This window comes from Dipodomys spectabilis, unplaced genomic scaffold (assembly GCF_019054845.1).
Source record: "Dipodomys spectabilis isolate Male_0828 unplaced genomic scaffold, ASM1905484v1 ptg000306l, whole genome shotgun sequence".
NCBI classification, from domain to species: domain Eukaryota; kingdom Metazoa; phylum Chordata; class Mammalia; order Rodentia; family Heteromyidae; genus Dipodomys; species Dipodomys spectabilis.
The window spans coordinates 3,495,333-3,514,598 of NW_024870983.1; the positions used below are offsets into that span (position 1 = coordinate 3,495,333).

Sequence of the window (19,266 nt, forward strand, 5' to 3'; positions counted from 1 at the left end):
AGACTGAGCCCATGATCATACACAAGTAGGAAGCCAGATTCTATCTGAAAAATAATCTGGATAATTTAGGGCTGTGGGCATGACAAACTGGTAAGAACACCCATTTAGGAGACTAAATTCAAACTCTAATATTATGGATATTAAAGAAAAAAGCTATGACTTCAAATAAATGGAATAATTGTAAGATTTGAGTATTTGTGTGGAGAAAAATCCATTAGAGAGATAGAGTGAACCCATGTTGCAATGCTTTCTACTTAAGTGATAATGTTATGTGGTACTCCAGACATAACAGAGTTATGTTGCAAAGGTAACTGAGCATGGAAGTGCATTTGGGTGATGAAAATACTCTACTTACACAGGTGTTAATTAAATGGATTTTTTTCAGTAGAGTGTAGTTTTTGAAATAAGAGCCTGGGTGATGTCCCTGAGCATTTTCTCCAGATGTGACCACTTAATTTATTTTTAATTAATTAATTAATTAGTTTGATGCTAATACTACAGGTTGAAGTCAGGGCCTGGCTCTGTCACAGAATTTGTTATTTTTATTTTGTTTTAGTTTCTCAAGGCTAGCATTTCACTGCTTATACCACAGCTCCATTTCTAGCTTTTGCTGGTTACTTTCAAATCAAAATCAAATGCACTTTTTTTTCTTGGTCTGGTTTCAAACCACAATTCTCAGATTTCTTCTTTCTGATTAGCTAGGATTAAAGCCATGATCCACCAGTGTGGCTTCTACTTTTTCCTCTATACTTATTTAATGCACATATTTAGATAATAAATATTGTCCTGTCACAAATTCAAGTTAGTGATGTAAATTTCTTCCTAAGACCATACAAAAAAATACCATAATATAGTGTAAGAGAACTTACTATTGAACAGATGAGCTTTAAGAGCTTTCTAATAGATCCATTATTTATTGTTACTCAACATTAGAAAAAATGTATAATGCAGTAAGTAAAATACAAGTCCTTTGGAAGGCTACTTAAATTCCTTCTTTTTTAAAAGACACTTGTTTTCATCTAAAAAAGTAGACCTGTCTATTGCCTTCATGTGATTTTGATGATTGAAGATGCTTAATGAAATGTCAAAATGTATTAGTGGTCCTTTGCTATCAATTCTGACATTTTCTTCTTGGAGAATATAATGATCAAAGCAATAATTCAGAATCAGAAAGCAAGAGTTCAGAATCATGCTTCCAGTGCAAGTGGATCACAGTGCAAGTGGTATCAAGTAATCCTTGATACCATTTTCCACAAAGTTTTGTCACAGATACAATCATCCTGCCTTCTCTAGCTGCTTTCCTAGCCTGTACCTATTCCTTCATTGTATAGCCTGTACCTATTCCTTCATTGTACAGTTTGTACCTCTGCTGTCCATTTACTCCCTAATCCAGTTAGAATAATTTTGAATAGTAAAAATGGAAAAAGAAAATAAATCATGGTGAAAAAACATATGCAGAAAATTCACCAGATATTTCTGACCAGTTCAACCAACATGAACTATTAGGGAAATACATGGACACCTCATTTCCACTGGCACTTAAAGTATCTGGTTAGGCAATTCTGATGAATATGAGTACCAAGATGAAAAAGTGAAGAATGGCAACAATTGCAAGAAAAAAATGGAGAAGGATCAAAGGAAATTTCTTCTTTGGGCTGCTGAAAATAACCAGCTTACTACAGTGCGGAGAATACTTTCCAAAAAGGCCATTCATGTGAATACTAGGGATGACGATGAGTATACCCCTCTTCATCGGGAAGCCTACAGTGGACACTTAGACATTGTCCGTGAGTTGGTGGCTCAAGGGGCACATGCAATAACTGTAGATGGCTGGACACCCCTGCACAGTGCATATACGTGGAATAATACCAGAGTGGCTTCTTTATTCATCATGATCCAGATACCAATGCCCAAACTAAAGGCTTGTTGACCCCCTTGCATCTTGCTGCTGGAAATTGAGATAGGAAAAATAAACTGGAACTGTTTAACCATTATATCAAACCAGGTCTGAAGAACCACTTGGAAGAATCTGTATTTGATATTACCAAACGGATAAGTATGTATCACTACCTCTTTGAAGTTATGGAAGGCTGTACAAATTGTTCTGCTAAATCCTAAATTTTCTGTTAATTTTCTTAAATTTCAAAAATGATATTAATTCCTTTGTGTCAATACAACATATTTTCACAATCCAAATAACAACAATATCTTACAGTAACAATTCACGGATTCTGTGGAATTCTTCAAAGTGAATTGCCTGCCTTTGATGTCAAAATGTATTCAAGATTTTTGTATACATCTATAATGATTTATGCAGAGTTTGTGATTTTGTTAATCAGAAATAATTTTAACTTATCTGTTGAAATGAGTAGTATAGAAACTAAAGATATTTCAGGTGTTTGTCTGAAAAAGTATATTTTAAAATATTCTATATTCTATGTTTGTATAGTGTGTCCGTAATCTATTTTATTCTCTCCTAGATATAATACATTGAATTCTACATTGTTTTTATAATATATAGGTTCATTAATGTGTCCTTTCAGATTGCATTCCATATAGAAACAGTTTAAGATTCCTTTTTTTCCTAGGTCCTTATAATATTATATTTCTTTGGGATAAAACGAAAATGTTTTCTAATTTCAAAAGTTGTGTAAAGGCTATGCTATGCAAAGGCCTTTCTAAGGTGAAAATTTAATACACTGATATCAAACTAATTTTTAATTATATGAATTACGTGTATTGTTAAACTTGTAATTCTGTAATCAACATTTTAATAGCTGTTTTTCATTTCTTGCATCTGAAGAATGAAAAATTTTGAATACTTCACAAATTTTCATATCATCCTTGTACAAGTGCTATGTTAATCTCTGTATTGTTGTAATTTTGGTATACATGCTGCTGAAGAATGTAGTATCATGTAAATTTAAGTAGTTAATGATGCAATATTTATACAGGCTTATATGCTTAGGTGCCTATTTGTAACAAGGAAACCATATTGTTCCTAAAAATGCTATTGATCTGATTTCCCTAAAATTCTGTGAATAGTTGAAAAAAATGTGTTGTTCAGTTGATTGCTCACATTTGCAATTTTTTTGTCAATGACTATTTTAAGTCTTTTTCATTTGGAATTTGATCATATTTTCAAGTAATTATAGCTAAGTGCAAATATGACGGCTTTTTCAAGTACTTATTTATCCAACTGTGTTAGCGCTGTGGAGCCAATGGATTCAAAGTAAGCCTTGTTTAAGAGCTATTTCTAAATTTCTGCAGCTGAAATTTTCCCAAATGAGGTCTTACTGGCACAAATGTCTACCTGACCCTTTACCCTTCTTCCATGTAGTCACAGACCAACCAGAATATCTTACTCTGACAGCATAGATTGTCTTACTGGAACAAAACTAATCTTAGTTACAAGGGATCATAGAGAGATGAACAGTTCAGCCAGAACTGTTCAGACTAGAAGGCATTTTATCAAAATATGATTGTTTATTATACCTACTATTTCAAAAGTAGCTAAAGCCAATAAGATGAAAAATTGTTCATATGAATGATTACCTAATGTCTTGGCCTGTCTATCTTCCAACCAGGCAGGAACTTATACTACTGCCATTTTATCACCAAATATTTTCATAGTTGTAGGAGAAGTCCATATGTTTCTCTTCATTATTAGGCCTTAAATTGGTAATGTTTTAACCACAGTGTTTCCTCTTGCCTCCAGGCTGTAAATCTACAAATGGTAAATCTTTTCGTTTGACTCTACCAAACACTGAGGTAGAGATAATGGAATAATACTTTAAAACAGAGTTGCCTTTGATACACTAACCACAACAGAACAGTGCAAAACATGTGCCTTTTATTATATTATATATTGTTATATATTTTACATTTATATGTGATGATTTTATATTTCACACTCTGAACCTTACTAGAATTAATTGATAATTTGACAAATAAATTAATATTTATTCCAATAAATAGAATTAGAATATAAATAATTAGGTTTAGAATATATATAAGAATATAAAAATATCAATGCAATATTCTAGTTATAAACTTGTGATACCTTCTAAGTGTTCATGGTCTTCTGAATTCACATGGCAATAAAAGAGTGTTGTTTTCCTCTAATCTATATGGGATTTTACTCTGCTGCTCTGTTTATTGTTTTAACTCGCTGGTCCCAAACTGTTTTTCTCCATATTTCTGAAGCATTCTTCCTGATTATGCCCAAATTTTGCTGATATGATGTCTAAAACATACTTTTCTTCTGTAGGACCCATGGATCCTAGGATCTCAGGTCCCAGTTACCTGTATAATCAGATAACAGGGGCAAGACTTCTCACATAAGCCCATGCAACATGCCAACAGAAAGTAATTGAAGACCCATCTCAATTTCTCAGTTCTTATATTTCAGGGCCCCAATTCCTTGTGATGAGGAATTAGCAGCAAGCAATTGTGAAATGCAAGGCAACTTAAAATGAAGGATGAGATCACTGAGAGAAAGTACTGTAATTCAAACTTTCAATTGACAGATGACGAACCCATATGAGTGAATAAGATCACAAAGTGTCATGAGATTGTTTTTCATACCCCTCCCCTAATGATTAATGGAAGATTTCAGTCCAGCATAAATAGGGCCACAAAAAATAGTTCCTGGAAAGATAGATCCATAATTGGTCTACCAAGGCCTGGAGAACTTGACTTAGAGGTCAAATGTAATTCAGAAAAAAACATTAATTGAGAAGATCCTTAGTGCTTCAAAACACTGGTACTTCAGTACAACTTAGTTCTGTGGTATAAAAATGTTGTCATTCTCATACCAATGATAACTTACATTTAATCTCCTGAAAGTGTATTCCTTTTCAAATGAACCTTTTAAAATCATATTTGCCAAAATAGCATTCGATAAGTAGATGATAATTAGTGACATTACAAGTTTTTCAAGTGTAGGGAGCAAGTTACAATAGAGTTGATTTATTTACCCAGCACCAACGTCAAATAGGTTCAACCATTCATTAAAGTGTAGAGATAGTACCACCCACCATATTTGTTGTTCAGTAAGTGCCTTCCAGAAATGGGTTAAATAGATCAAATATTTCAAACCCAAATAGCTATTAAAGAAATTTCATCATTTAATAAGGAATATTTTTAAAAGTCACAAATAGTTGCCTTATATATTGTTTTATGTTTTCCCTATCTGTCTAACATAGCAAGAAATATGACTTTAAGTCTTGAATATGGGTACTCATCAGAGATATGATAAACATAAAATCTGTCTTCTATTTCTATCATATTCCTCTATAGTAGTAAATCTTAGTTTTCTTCCTTTTCCATAACTTATAGCTAGTAGAAAATATTATCCCATGTAAAATAAAATGATCACACCATTGTACAAAGCCATCTATAAAAATTGGTAGTTAGGAATACATTCTAAGCCATTTTTAAACTTTCTTGTTGACTAAAGATTAATCTTCCAAGTGGATGGGAATAAAATCATGTCTAGGTGCTTCACATCTCCAGTCTTGCAAATTGTTACTGCAGATGAATGAATTATGGAAATATAAGCTGACATCAGTTCAAGTATATGCAGGATTGAAACTCAATGGAATGTATATAAAACTTTCAAAATAACATCAGACATTTTAACAAAATGACTATCAAGAAGCTGAAACCAGACAGGAATAATAGTAAAGATAAAAAATGGAACAAGGGGCAAGTACAGCCTAAATACTCAATGTACACATGTGATAAAGGAAGTGGCAAATCGGAAATAAATCTTGGAGAATGGGTTGCTTAAGAATGATAGCATCAGTGCTTGTGATCCAGGAGTATTGGACAATTAGATAGATATATTTAATTGTAGCACACTTGCACAACCTTTTGAAATTCAGTTAAACACACAAAAATCACAACCAAACAGCAATCTCTAGAGAGTATGAATATGACCTTTCAAAATTTTAAGAAGTTGATGAAGGGCAATCTTGGGAAAAGCAAACAAAGCTGTTCAAAGAGGGAAGTTTGGGGTAGGGGAGAATTTGGGACAGATTTAAATACATTGTCTCATATTATAAATCACCTACATCTGTTGCAAATATTTTTCTTCTGCGAGTTCTTCTTGTCTGAACTGGATACTCCAGTCCTAAGCCACATTTGATAGCTTGTGAAGATAGAATAGAAGACATAAGATCAAGTACCCATTGCTCCACTGGAGAGAAAACAATCCTCTGTTTTCTCTCATCTCTCTTCACTACTCTTTCTTCATACTTTTAATCTACTGTTTCACTTAGTCTGAGTGCTAGAATTCCAGGCTTGTATCACATTGTCCTGCCATAGTGTGTTGGTTTATTTAATCTAGAAACAGACTAGCAATTCTGAATTTATCCTATTTTCTTATCCACTAGACTGACTGCTCAGACTGTTTATGTACTATTTTCAAAGATGTTCTAACATTTGACACAGAATACAAACATTTTCAGACACCTGCAGGGGTCTCTGATTCATTCCTCCATGGATCTGATCCCATTAATAATGATTACTTGAATCTCTTACTGTTTCTGGTCCCTACCTATGTAATATTTTCAACTTTTTTGAAGAAAGTTCACATGAGGGCTTTGTAATATTAAAAATTATCACTTGATTCTAGTCTTACTCAGGACATATTTTCTATTGATTTCTAACTTTTCTACATATTCTAAAAATTGTTTCATTTTGTATTTGTGTGTGCACATATAAGTGTCTTTGTGTATATGTGTATGTTTGTATGTATGTATGCAAAAGCCTCAAGCTCTTATTTAGCAATCTTGCTCATGACTGGTATTCCGGCTTAATGCTGGTTAATTATAGGTAGTGTCTCAAAGCCTGTTCCTCCCAAGAAGGATGCAAACTGACCTTCCCAGACTCCTTTATATCCTTAGGTTTTTATTTTTCCAGGAGTATCAACTTTTAAACTACAAACATATTTGTGAGTGTAAAGTCTTACCTGTAGCCCAGATTTTTAACTCAAGAATTCATATAAAGGTAGATGAACATATACATTACATATCCTGAGTGTACACTGGTAGAAATGTGATCATAAGCCAAGTTGTGGTGAGACCTGAAAATTGGAGTTCAAAGCCAGCATCGGTAGGAAAGTCCTGGAGGCTCTTTTCTGCAATAACTACCAGAAAACTAGAAGTGGCACTGTGGCTCAAGTGGTAGAGCACTAGCCATGAGCTGAATAGCATAGGCACAGCACCCAGTTCCAGATTTCCAGTGCCATGTCCAAAAACAGCAAAAAAGAATACAAGAAAAGGAATGAAAAAGAAATGTGATCTTAGCCACCAAGTTCATTGCTAGTATAATCTCTGTTCTCTCAAGATGGCCTCTTTTTTTCCAAATAAGTCCATGCTCTTATATCTGACTTGAAGTGGAAACAGAATCAATCTTCCATTCTACTTTTTACAAATTTACGTGATTAGCAAGTGTGATTTAGAAAGGGAGTGGCCTCATGCTTCATTTTCCACTTAGGAGTAATGCTTTCTCTATATTACTCATATAAATCTACATACTGGACTTGGCTTTATTGTTTCAATGTTGTTTTATTTCTAGAGTCTTCTATATTGTATCGAACCCTTATACTTAAACACAGAACTTCTCTTTCTCCTATTATTGCTATTGTTTCTCTTACTGTTAACTCATGTACACTTGGGATATTAATGCACAGCATATACACTCACAAAAAATAGTCTGAGAACCTTCTTTCCATTTAAAATTCACCTTAATTTACAGAGCACTTAAGAAGTTTGAACTCAATATACTCATGGATAATGTGTTTATAAGCAATTTAAATTTCATATTTTCTCTTTGCTAAGTTGTCTCTGAAATACATGTTACCTCATGTACAAAGGTGTCCTTGTGTTATTTCCATGATGCCAGAAAACATTCATTTTATCTGGAGCAGCACCATAGATTGTTACTGGAAGTAAGTGGAAGCAACTGTTACTGGATGTGGCAACTGATCCCAGGAAAGGAATTGAACATAGAGGAATGATAAATTTCAGGTTAACTTTTGAATTCCTTTTCAGTGTACAAGAAAAGAATCCAAGGCTTGCAGGAAACTCTGTCCCTGACTTTTTTGATTGTGATCTTTACTAATATAAAACTTGTCTATAAACTTCTAGTTGAGAGTATGACAAAAGGAAACAATGTGTCATTTAAAGGCCAGCATAGAAAAAAGGAAATAACGTTGTTTAAAAATGTTCTACTGCAAAGAAACAAAGATATGGAGGTTTTAAAGGTGTTATGGATGTATGTTTCACTCCTGAGATGATTCTCTTGTTGCAGGTATCACTTATCAATTCCTTTAGTTTGGGCCTGAGTTCTCCAGAGCAATAAGGATTCCAAAAAGCAGGATCCCGTGAGTATGAGCAGCAAAATCAGCCTCTTCTCAGACCAGTGCTCCTTTAAGGAGGGTCCTAAAGAAATACCTGGGGTTTGTTTTGTTTGCTTGTTTGTTTAGTTTGTGCTGGTTCTGGGGCTTGAACTCAGAGGCTGGAGGCTGTCTCTGTTCAGTTTTCTTTCCTGCCCACCTGCCCTCAAAGCTAGTACTCTACTGCTTGAGCCAAAACTCCACTTCTGGCTTTTTTGGTGTTTAATTACAGATAAGAGTTTGACAGAATGTCCTGCCTGGGTTGGCTTTGAGATAGTAATAAATCCAAGTGACATCAACTATATGGACTTCTCTTTTGAACCAAGAAATATTAAATGAAGTTTATTATAAATCTAACATTGATAATTTTTATAAAAAGTGAATGTGTCCAGCAAAAAGGCCATAACTTTCCTCAGCAAAATAGGTGAATTGAATCATTTTGGAATTAATTTCTCTGCTTGGGAAGATTACTATTGACTTTGTCGTTCCTTTTGGGGAAACTTAAAGTCATATTTGCACTTTTCTGTTGGTCATGGGGCTTGAACTCTGATCCTGGGCACTGTCCCTACACTCTTCAATTCAAGTCCGGTGCTCTACCACTTTAGCTACAGCACCACATCTGGATTTCTGGTGGTTAATTGAAGATAAGGGTCTCATGGATTTTCCTGACTAGGCTAGCTTTGAACCACAATCCTCTGGTCTCAACCTCCTGAGTAGCTAGGATTGCAGGCGTGAGCCACCAACTCACAGCTCATATTTGCATTACGTAGACATAGACATTATGTAGACAAAGAATGGAAATTTGAATCAAATGATGTGACATTGCAGTTTTTCAGAAAAATTGAGGTAGCAATAAATATGCCCTCTTTTTCCATGTTGTTACATTAATGGCTCTTGAGCTATGGGACTCTTACATTAGCATCGTCTGCTGTCTGCATATGTGGACTTAGTATCAGAAATTGTTCATAGAGAAATAGAGAAAGACTGAGATTTTAGAAAGCAAAGAAGGTCAGGTATGAAATAGCAGCTTAGAAGGATATACAATTTATCACATAGAGATTAAGAACTAGCCTAAGTGATTAGAATGCTAAAGGCAATGAGGAATAAGCCTAGTTGATAACTAGTTCTTCAGTAACCAAAAATGGTTCCCTAGAATGGTTTCTGATATACCTTAGTTACTACAATTTATTCCTTCCATCTGGAGTTATTCCTCTTCTTCTGTCACAACTGTTAATTAGCTTCTGCCTTTTGAAGCCATGACTGAGCAAAAAGATTTCCAAATCTCACTTAGACTACCCTTCTCATTATCATTAGCAGTGAACACTCAAAAGCCTGGAATCTTTGAATTTCCAGAATTAATCTTCACCTGACATCTCAGCACATTCCTGACAATGATTGCCGTTACCTTATGAACAAAATTTTTTTTTCAACACAGTATCCTAATATAGCTAAAGTGCATGAATTAGTGACTATTGTCAGGTATCAGTATGGAATAAGCAATTATATATTCCTACTATGTGTTCTTTATTTTACATTTACTAACTACATGTCTGTCTGTTGTTGTTGTTTTGCCTGTCCTGGAGCTTAAACTCAGGGATAAGGAATTATTCCTTAGCTTTTTTTCCTCAAGGATAACCCTCTACCACTTGAGGCACAGCACCATTTTCAGTGATTCTTTTTCTGTTTTTGTGGTACTGAGGATTTGAACCCAGGGTTTCATGCATGCTAGGCAATCACCATACCATGAAGCCACTTTCCCAGAGCCCTAAATGACTTTCTTAAGATGGCATTACATTTTCATTCTTTAACTATTTATCAAAATTTTGGCCAGAATTTTTTTTGCTAGAAAAGGACATTGAACACAATATTGAGTCCAGTAAGGCTAGATGGACAATGAATAACCGTCTTGGTCTAGCCAGACACAGAAGGGCTTACCTCATGGAGCTGGTACAACAGACTGAGCAAGACATTTCCTGACCCACAGCACACCTCCAGAGTGAGAGGGCCACCTTGGTTCCAGCCACATGGGGACGCTGGTCCACCTCCTCCAGCACCCATTCAACAAGTTCCTGTGTGAGAGAGACAGAGATTGAAAGAAGGTCAGAATTACACTTAAGCCAGGTGCAAATGGCTCAGATCTATACTTCTAAGTACATTGGAGGCTGAGATATGAGGATCATGGTTCATAGCCAACTCGGGCAGGAACGACTGTGAGACTCTTATCTCCAAAGAACCACCAGAAAACCGAAAGTGGTGCTGTGACTCAAGTGGTAGAGTGCTAGCCTTGAGCTGAGGAGCTCTGGGACATTTCCCAGGCCCAGAGTTCAAGCTCCACGAATGACAAGAAGTGGACTTCTCACCACAAGAATTGGACTGAATAGCACCCATTGTCTTAGGGAGCATGGCAGCGAAGTCAGGCCAAGCTTCCTGTCAGCTGGGAGTCATGAATAGGTCACCAGGCTACTCTGTGCCTCAGTTTCCCCAGCTGCCAAAGTGAACAAAGTGAAGGATCCCCTTCCTCATGGGCATAGGGTAATAATGAAAGAGAGCCATGTTTTGTTTCATAATCCCATGCTTGTCGCACCATTAATAATACACACCATCTGAGCTCTTTCCAGGTATCTTCTTGTCATATGCTCACAGAATTGCTGAGAACTGTATCTGAAGGCCCCTCCCTCTGTGCCTGACCCTGCTTGAGAGATCCCTCTGTATTAATCCCTTGTTTCCTAACAACTGTCACATGAGGAGATTGAAGTCCAACGGTTGAGGCCCAACCCAGAGCTTCAACTGTGGTCAAAACTTGGCTGCCATGGACTGAGTTTGGTTGGGACAATCCATCTAAACCAATGACTGAGCAAGGCACCACATGTCTACCATCCCAACTACAGAGGACAGGGCCTGGTGGTGCACGCCTGTCACAGATAGGAGGATCGTGATCCAGCCAAGCCTGAGCATATGTTAAGTCTCCATCCCAGAAATCCACAAGACATAAAAGCTTGGCTCGAAAGTTAGAAGACCTGACTGGCAAGCCTAAGGCCTTGAGGACAAACCCTAATATACAAAAAAGAACCAGAGGCCCAGTGCCAGAAGCTCATGCCTATAATCCTAGCTACTCAGGAGGCTGAGATCTGAAGATCACATCTCCAGTTTTAAAGTAGGGTTGGCCTCGCCCATCAGACATCATGATGAGAAGATCTGGAGTCTGAGCTATGATGTTGCGCTCCATACTAGCAGAGCTCAAGTCCTTACTAAGTGTTGGCAATGCTCTCTGTCCCCCTGGGAAGCCACCCCCTGCGGGCCACACTCCCAGGTCCTCACAAGCTCCCACTACCACCAACCAGGCCCAAGGGAGTACACAGCTCCATTGCACACATATCCTTTTTTCTTGTAATTTAACAGTGCTGAGTCCCCTTCAAGCGTCACATCCTTCCAGGTCCCCATACCTCAGCTGCAAAGCCCAATCACCCCTCAAAGATAGCAGGTGGAAGTTACCAAAGCATCCAGCCTCCTTGTTACAACCCACTTCTACATACATACATACATACACACACACACACACACACACACAAATCCAGACATGTGAAGACTCATCCATGCAGCACCTGCAATTTGCCAAGTGATCACTCACCTGAGCACAGTCAGGCTGTACAAGGAGAAAGATGATCTCTCTCTCCCTCACTGTCTGTATCTGTCTCTCTATCTCTCTCTGTCTCTCTGTCTTTCTCTCAATCCCTCTCTCTCTCTCTCTCTCTCTCTCTCTCTCTCTCACACACACACACACACACACACACACACACACACACACACAGACTCAGAGCAGTGCCTCTCCTGAGTTTGTTGGAGACAAAATGGACCAGGAGCACCAGCAGATGCTGGCAGAGCTGGGAAATGTGATCACCCTGTGAGAACTGTTGACAGTTTGGGCAGGGAGGGAACAGTCAAGGTGTATGTGTGAGTGTGTGGGTGGGAGTGTGTTCCTCCAAGATATTCACCTTCTACTCTGACCCCCAGCACACTCACCTCCCTACTGGGCTTTTCTGGGACCCTCTTCAGGTGAAAAGGAGACTGAGCACAGAAGAAAAGAGCTCACACAGGAAGTGGGCCCTGTCTTCTGCATCCAACACCCCCACCCCCAGAAAAAAGGAAAAGACCCCAGAAGGCAGGTGTGGACATGCTCCTTGCCACCTCTGACTAAAGCCAGCAGGTTTCTACGAGGGAGAGGAAGGGTGCAGATGCGCTGCTGTGTGGCTCCCACTGCTCCAGGCCAGGGGCTCTGTGGCACCCACTCCACACCCAACCCTGCTTCTCCCCATTTCCTGGGACATTGGCAGCCAGGGATGGGGTGGGAACCTCAGGTCAACACCCACTTCCACCCTGGGGCGCATTTTTGGCAGGGCCTGGACCGGACTGTGGGGCACGAGGGAGGTTCCAGTGTGGGGGGGGTATGAGGGAGGGGGGAGGGAGAGAGGATGAGATATGGTGTCTATGGGGTCGGGTGCAGGCCTGTGTGTCATCCAATCACATGTGCTGCTGGGAGAAGTGGTTGGCAGCTGCTCCCAGTGGGGCGAGCAGCTATGGCAGAGGCATGGCGACACTCAGGCTCGGAGCAGAGGACAGGGGGGGCCAGTACCAGGTCAGGGCCGCAAGCCGGCCAGTGGCGCACCATTACACCATTGCCTGAGGACTCCAAGAGGCACCATGGGACTGAGTGGGCAGCACCAGCTTTGAAAAGCTGCACCTGGGAAGGAGGGAGAAAGGGGCCTGGGAGCAGGCAGGCACATGGTGGGGCTGAGCAAGGCCTTCCTCTTAGGCCTCAAGTCTCCTCTCAGTCACCTCTAACTTCCTCAACTGCTGGTAGTACTGTCAACCAACAGAGGGAATCCCGGTGCTACAGGGCATCATGGAGTGTGGGCATGGCCATCATTCTTGTATCCCATTGGTCAGAAATAACCATGAAAGAATGGGGGTGTAGCTGGAATCCTGTCATGCAGGTAGAATGGGCGGAGTCAAGATGACAGCAGTCCCTTTCCCAGGGAACTCTGTCCAATCCAGTTGGGGACAAGAGGGTGACCTGATTTAGCCAGATGGCTACACATATTGTTGTGTATGTCTGCTTGTGCCAGTCCCAGACTTGAACCCAGGATTTGGGCACAGTCCATGAGCTGCTTTTGCTCAAGGCTAGCCCTCTACCATTGGCTTTGTTGGCACTTAAGTTGGACGGGGGTTTCAAGGACTTTCCTGCCTAGGGTGACTTTGACGATGATCCTCCTATCACAGTCTTGTAACTGTCAAAGAGGACTGCTGAGAGCCACTGTGCCTGCCTAATCATTGATCTTGCTGATGTTCTTGGAAAGACCGGTGAGTTCCCTATCCTCAGGTTTAAGTTGTGGGAGCTGGAGCCCACAATTTAAATCCTGGTCCTGCCACCTCCAAATGGCAGGAGATCCTAAGAAACCCATTCCTATTCATAAGATTACCGATTACCAATGGAATGTGATATGTGTCATGATTGAATGGGCAGCTCTTGAATTAATCTAGGATAAAATTTCCAGCCCAATTAGTGAGGAGGAGTGTGGGTGGGCTCTGAAGGCCAGGAGAAAAAGGCCTCTTTGTACCCCCAGGCTATCTCTCTCCCCAGTGCTGTTTTGACAGGAAGACTTCATTTGTGCCACCTCCCGTGGCAAGCCAAGTTCCCTGCACTTATCCTGTCTTTGTTAGACTATGTTCCAGTGTTAAAATAACCTGCTATGATTAATTCAAGGGTCCTTCTGGCAGACAACTAGGGAGCTGAACCTAATGAAATGACTCATTATAGGCAATGGTGCCTCCCTAGGTTTCTGGAAGCTTGCTAAATCTAAGCACATGTGTAATATCACAATGATTCCTATCATCTAGGGCTGGCGAAGCTCATCAGATTTTGACCTCTCCTAGTCGGGCCATGGGTGGCTGTGTTTCGGGGTTGAACACAGGACCTGGGTGCTGACCATGAGCTCAGAACAGAAGCTCAGTGCTTTACCATTTGGTGTCACAGCTTCACTTCTGGCATCTGTGTTTGTGTGTGTGTGTTTGTGTGTGTGTGTGTGTACATGTATGTGTGTTCATTCACTTGTCCTGGAGTTTGAATTCAGGACCTGAGCACTGTACCTGAGTTTCTCCTTTAGAAGGAAAGCATTCTACCACTTGAGCCACACAGCCACTTCAGGCTTTTTTCTAGTGATGTGGTACTAAGGAATCAAACCCATGATTCATACATGCAAAACACTCTACCCCTAAGACACATTCTCAGTACACCACTTCAGGGTTCTTTCTTTCTTTTCTTGGAAGTTGGAAGGCCTGGGTGCTGTAATTGAGCTCTTCAGCTAAAGCCAATTGCTTGAACTACAGCATCCCTTCAGGTTTTTGGTGGGTCACTGGAGAGAAGCGTCTCAAGGAATTTTCTGTCCAGGCTGGTTTTGGACCATGATCCTCAGCTCTCTGCCACCTGGTCAGCTAGGATGACAGGTTTGAGGCTTCCACTTCAAGTTTCTAAATGGTGAATAGGAGATAAAAGTCTCATGAGACCATTTGTGTCTGGGATACTTTTGAACCTAGATCGTCAGATCTCAGTTTCCTGAGTAGGCAGTATGACAGACCTTAGCTACTACACGCCTAGACCCTAACACTCTGTTGCAAGGGGGTCCTTGCCTCCACGTGGTAGGGCACTAGCCATGATCCCAACAGGTAAGTGTCAGTGGCTAGGTCCTGAGTTCAAGGTTCATGACTGAGAAACTTAAACCAAAACAATTGTGTGCAGGAGACAACTCATTATAGTTAGGTACATACATAATTTTGGCCCTGACAGGGAGACATATCTGAGCCACAAGTTTCTCATCTGCACAATCATCTTACTTGTGGAGCTCTTACAAGAACCAGATGAAAAAATGCACCGCGTGAATGACTCAACACACAGCATCTCATGAAGGACTCATCACATAGCTGTATCCCACATGCTGTCATTAAATTAGGGTGCTTTCATCAGTATCACCATTCTTTCAGAAACACATCACAAACCGTCCAAATTTAGATTTTAGAGGTATGGGGTTTTTGGGGGGAGGACATCAGCCATGGGATTGCACTGAATGTTTGGGGGTACTGTCCTAAAATCTTTTGCTCAAGACTATAGCTCTACCACTTTGAGCCACAGCTCAGAGTTTCACAGACATCCTGACAGGGCTGGGTTTTAAACCCACCAGTGTCAGATCTCATCCCCTGAGTATCTTGGATGACAGGGGTAAGCAAGCCAGCAGCATCCCATTCTGTGAAGCTGGGTTGCAGTGGTTTACCTCTGACTAAGTCAGGTTAGACGGCAGCTGTCAGCACTAGACTCTCCGCTTGCTCTTTGATGAGGTATTTGCAGCCCTATCCTTATATAGTTGCAGTCAGAACATTCTATCTTTTCCTTTTGATTTTTTGTTTTGGTGCCAGATATGGGTCTTGAGTAAGGGTCCAGACACAGTCCCTAATCTTTTATGCTCAAAGCTAGTGCTCAACTGCTTGAGCAACAGCACAACTTCTGGATTTTTCTATGCACACAGTAGTGAGGAATCGAACCCAGGGCTTTGTCTGTACTAGGCGAGCACTCTATCACTCAACCCCAGTAGTGAAAAGTGTATAAACAGATAAATGTTTAGATTTGTAGATAGATAGATAGAAACATACATACATACATACATAGATGTAGATGTATATAACGTAAGATGTCTCTATATTATGAAATTGCATTTACAATATTACTACCAATTATTGGCAATTAAATTATTCCTTCCTTTTTTAAGCATCATGATTGAATACATAATAAAATATTAATTAAAAATTAGTCAATGTAGTATAATTGCATATAATTTTATAATATAATCGTACATTAACTACTAATGTAATTGTTACTTTTACAACATTCCACTCATACAGATGAATATTGGAAAGTGTTTCATAGAATCTCCTGCCATCCCGGCAGTCCAGGATTCGATCTCCAGGCTTAAGTTGCCGGTTTTGGCCTGGCTTCCCTAATAGCCATCAAAATATCAGCAATGTAAGGTCATGTACACTTTCTGGGCATTGTCATTTAGACCCAGGATGGTCACAATGCAAAGGAAAAAAAAAATAGTAAAACCACCTGCTTGAAATTCTCAGTTTTATCCTTCTCCTTTTTATTTTTATTTTTGCCAGCCCCGAAATTTGAACTCGGGACATAGGATCCCAGGATCAGCTGTGGCAGAGATACAAAGACCTGAGTTGAAACCCGGTGCTTGGCCCAAAACATAATAATAATAATGATAATAATAATAATAATAAGGCCCTGGCTTGGAATTTGCACTATTTTTCTGGCAGGCCTGGGATTTAACCTCAGGGTGTGGGGAATTCTGAGGCACTGTGGGTGAAGGGGAAGATCACTGTCCTTGAAGACAAGCAATTCAGACAAGTCCCCAGGGCCTGAATTGAAGCCCCAGCACTATAAAATATAATCCTCATATATTAGATCTATGTCATATGCGTTTACTCCATATGACATTTATTATCCTTATTTATTTAGTATTATTGTACATATAGCATTTATTTTATTACATCATATCACATATACTGATACCCAGGACTTTCACAGAGAAGGAAAAAAAAATGTGTCAGAACTGTCTTCTTACTCCATGAATAAATTTTTGGCCATGCTGGGATTTCAACACACGGCCTAAAATGCCAAATTCATAAATGAGGTCACAGTCTTAGCACACCAGCCTCCGGCAAACTGAGCTGCAAGGAAGTTTTGACGACTTATAATCAAGCCAAAGTAGTGCCCAGTATATATATATATATATATATATATATATATATATATATAATATACACACATATATATATTATATATATATATTATATTATATATATATAATATATATATATATATATATATATTGCCATTCAAAGCCAGCCTGGGCAGGAAAGTCCGGGAGACTCTGTTCTCCAAGAACCACCAGAAAACCAGAAGTGGTGCTGTGGCTCAAGTGGTAAGCTGAAGAGCTGGGGGACAGTAACCAGGCCCAGAGTTTGAGCCACATGACCAATACCTGGCCTGCTTTGACCTCATGCTGTGACTCTAAGCAGAGTATTTTCCAGTGAGCTCCTGAGGGTCTCCCAATGTCTAGGTGTCCTACAAGTCTTGAGAGCAGCCTCTTTAGAGGCCTTTGCATACAGAGTGGGCCACAGTACCAGAGAAAGATTGAGCCTTGTGACACGGAGGTCATCGACCGGGTCATCAGAATGACATCTATCATGAGAGCAGTGTGGATCTGAGCACTAAATTGACTACTTAGACCATGGTTCTGGTCCAGGAGGGGTAGAATAGTTAATGCCTGCTCACATGGATATCACAGGAATGCAAAATTGTCAGGCAAACCTTGGGGAGTGTTCAGTTGGGCTCATGAAAGACTTGTAGGCTCAGGATCCAGAGCCGGCTGGCTGCTGTTTGTAGTAAACGCTATATCCCAGGAGACCCAGTGCTCAGAACCCTGCTTTCCTCCCCAGTGCTTAGATGGAGGCACAGGTTCCATGGAACTTACTGCCATAGCCCAGACCTCTCAGCCCAAGAAGGACTTAGGGAGAAACAACTGATGTGGTTTACAAGTTTACTATGATTATGACTCAGGACTGCCCCCAGTTCTAGCTCAGCTTATCAATACCACCTTCCTCTGTGTGTGTGTGGGTGTGTGTGTGTGTGCATGTGTGCATGTGATCATGAGAGCATCTTGGTAGTAGGACTTGAACTCAGGGCCCGGGTTCTGTCCTTCATTTTTTTCATTCAAGGATAGCATTGTACCACTTGAGCCAGAGCTTTACTTCCAGCTTTAGGGTGGTTTTTGGGAGAAGACAGTCTCACAGATATTTCTTGCTGCGTTGCCTCTGAATGCCAATCCTCAGATCTCAGCCTACTGAGGGAGCTAGGAATATAAGAGCATGAGCCATTAGCATCTGGCCATGCTTTTCTTCTTGGATAAAACAGAATACCTGTCTTCTAGCTGAGCACCCATCTACAGCTATCCCACCTACCTCTACCCCTACCCCTACCCCTCCAGGTTTCAGAGGAAACATTCCTTCCCCTGAGGACAAAGAAATAGGATGCATTGACAGGTTTGAACTTTATGTTCTTCACACAGTCAGGGGCTGCTGGTAGCTGATGTAGAAGGCAGTGATCTAGGCCAGAGCAAGTAAATAGCTGTTAGAACAGAAGAGACTATGAAAAGACATGCATGCAGCTGGATGCGAGTGGCTCATGCCTATAATCCTAGCTCCTCAAGGCAGACACTGGAGGATCAATCAAGATTCAAAGCTAGCCTGGGTAGACTCTTATTTCCAATGAATCACTAAAAAGCTGGGAAGTGGAGCTACTATATTTCAAGTGGTAGAGCACCAACTTTGTGCAAACAGGCTAAAGGTTACCACCTAGGCTCTGAGTTCAAGCCCCAGTAAACACAAACACACACACACACACACACACACACACACACACACACACACACCATTTGCATGCAAAATCAGAGATTTCTACACTGCAATATTTAGGTATTCTCTACCTTTTCCCCATTAAGCCTGGTGGCTGTTGGCCTAGGAGTTTGATGCATACAACACCACTTGGCATCTTTAATTTTGGGGAACAGAATGGCTAGAAAATCAGCATTCCCCCATCTCAGCTCCTTGATTGGGTCGTAGTGTATCTAGGCCCTTTGTGTCTCCTTTTACAGACTTGCCAAGATGCTTTTAAAAGGCATCACATTCTGGGCACTGGTGGCTCACACTTGTCATTCTAGCTGCTCAAGAAGTTGAGATCTGGAGGATCA

General features: G+C 40.1%; 1 pseudogene; it reads right to left on the reverse strand.

Moving 5' to 3' along the window:
* Window positions 1–2,807: 2,807 nt before the first annotated feature.
* On the reverse strand, window positions 2,808–2,907 carry LOC122127647 (annotated as a pseudogene).
* Window positions 2,908–19,266: the final 16,359 nt, after the last annotated feature.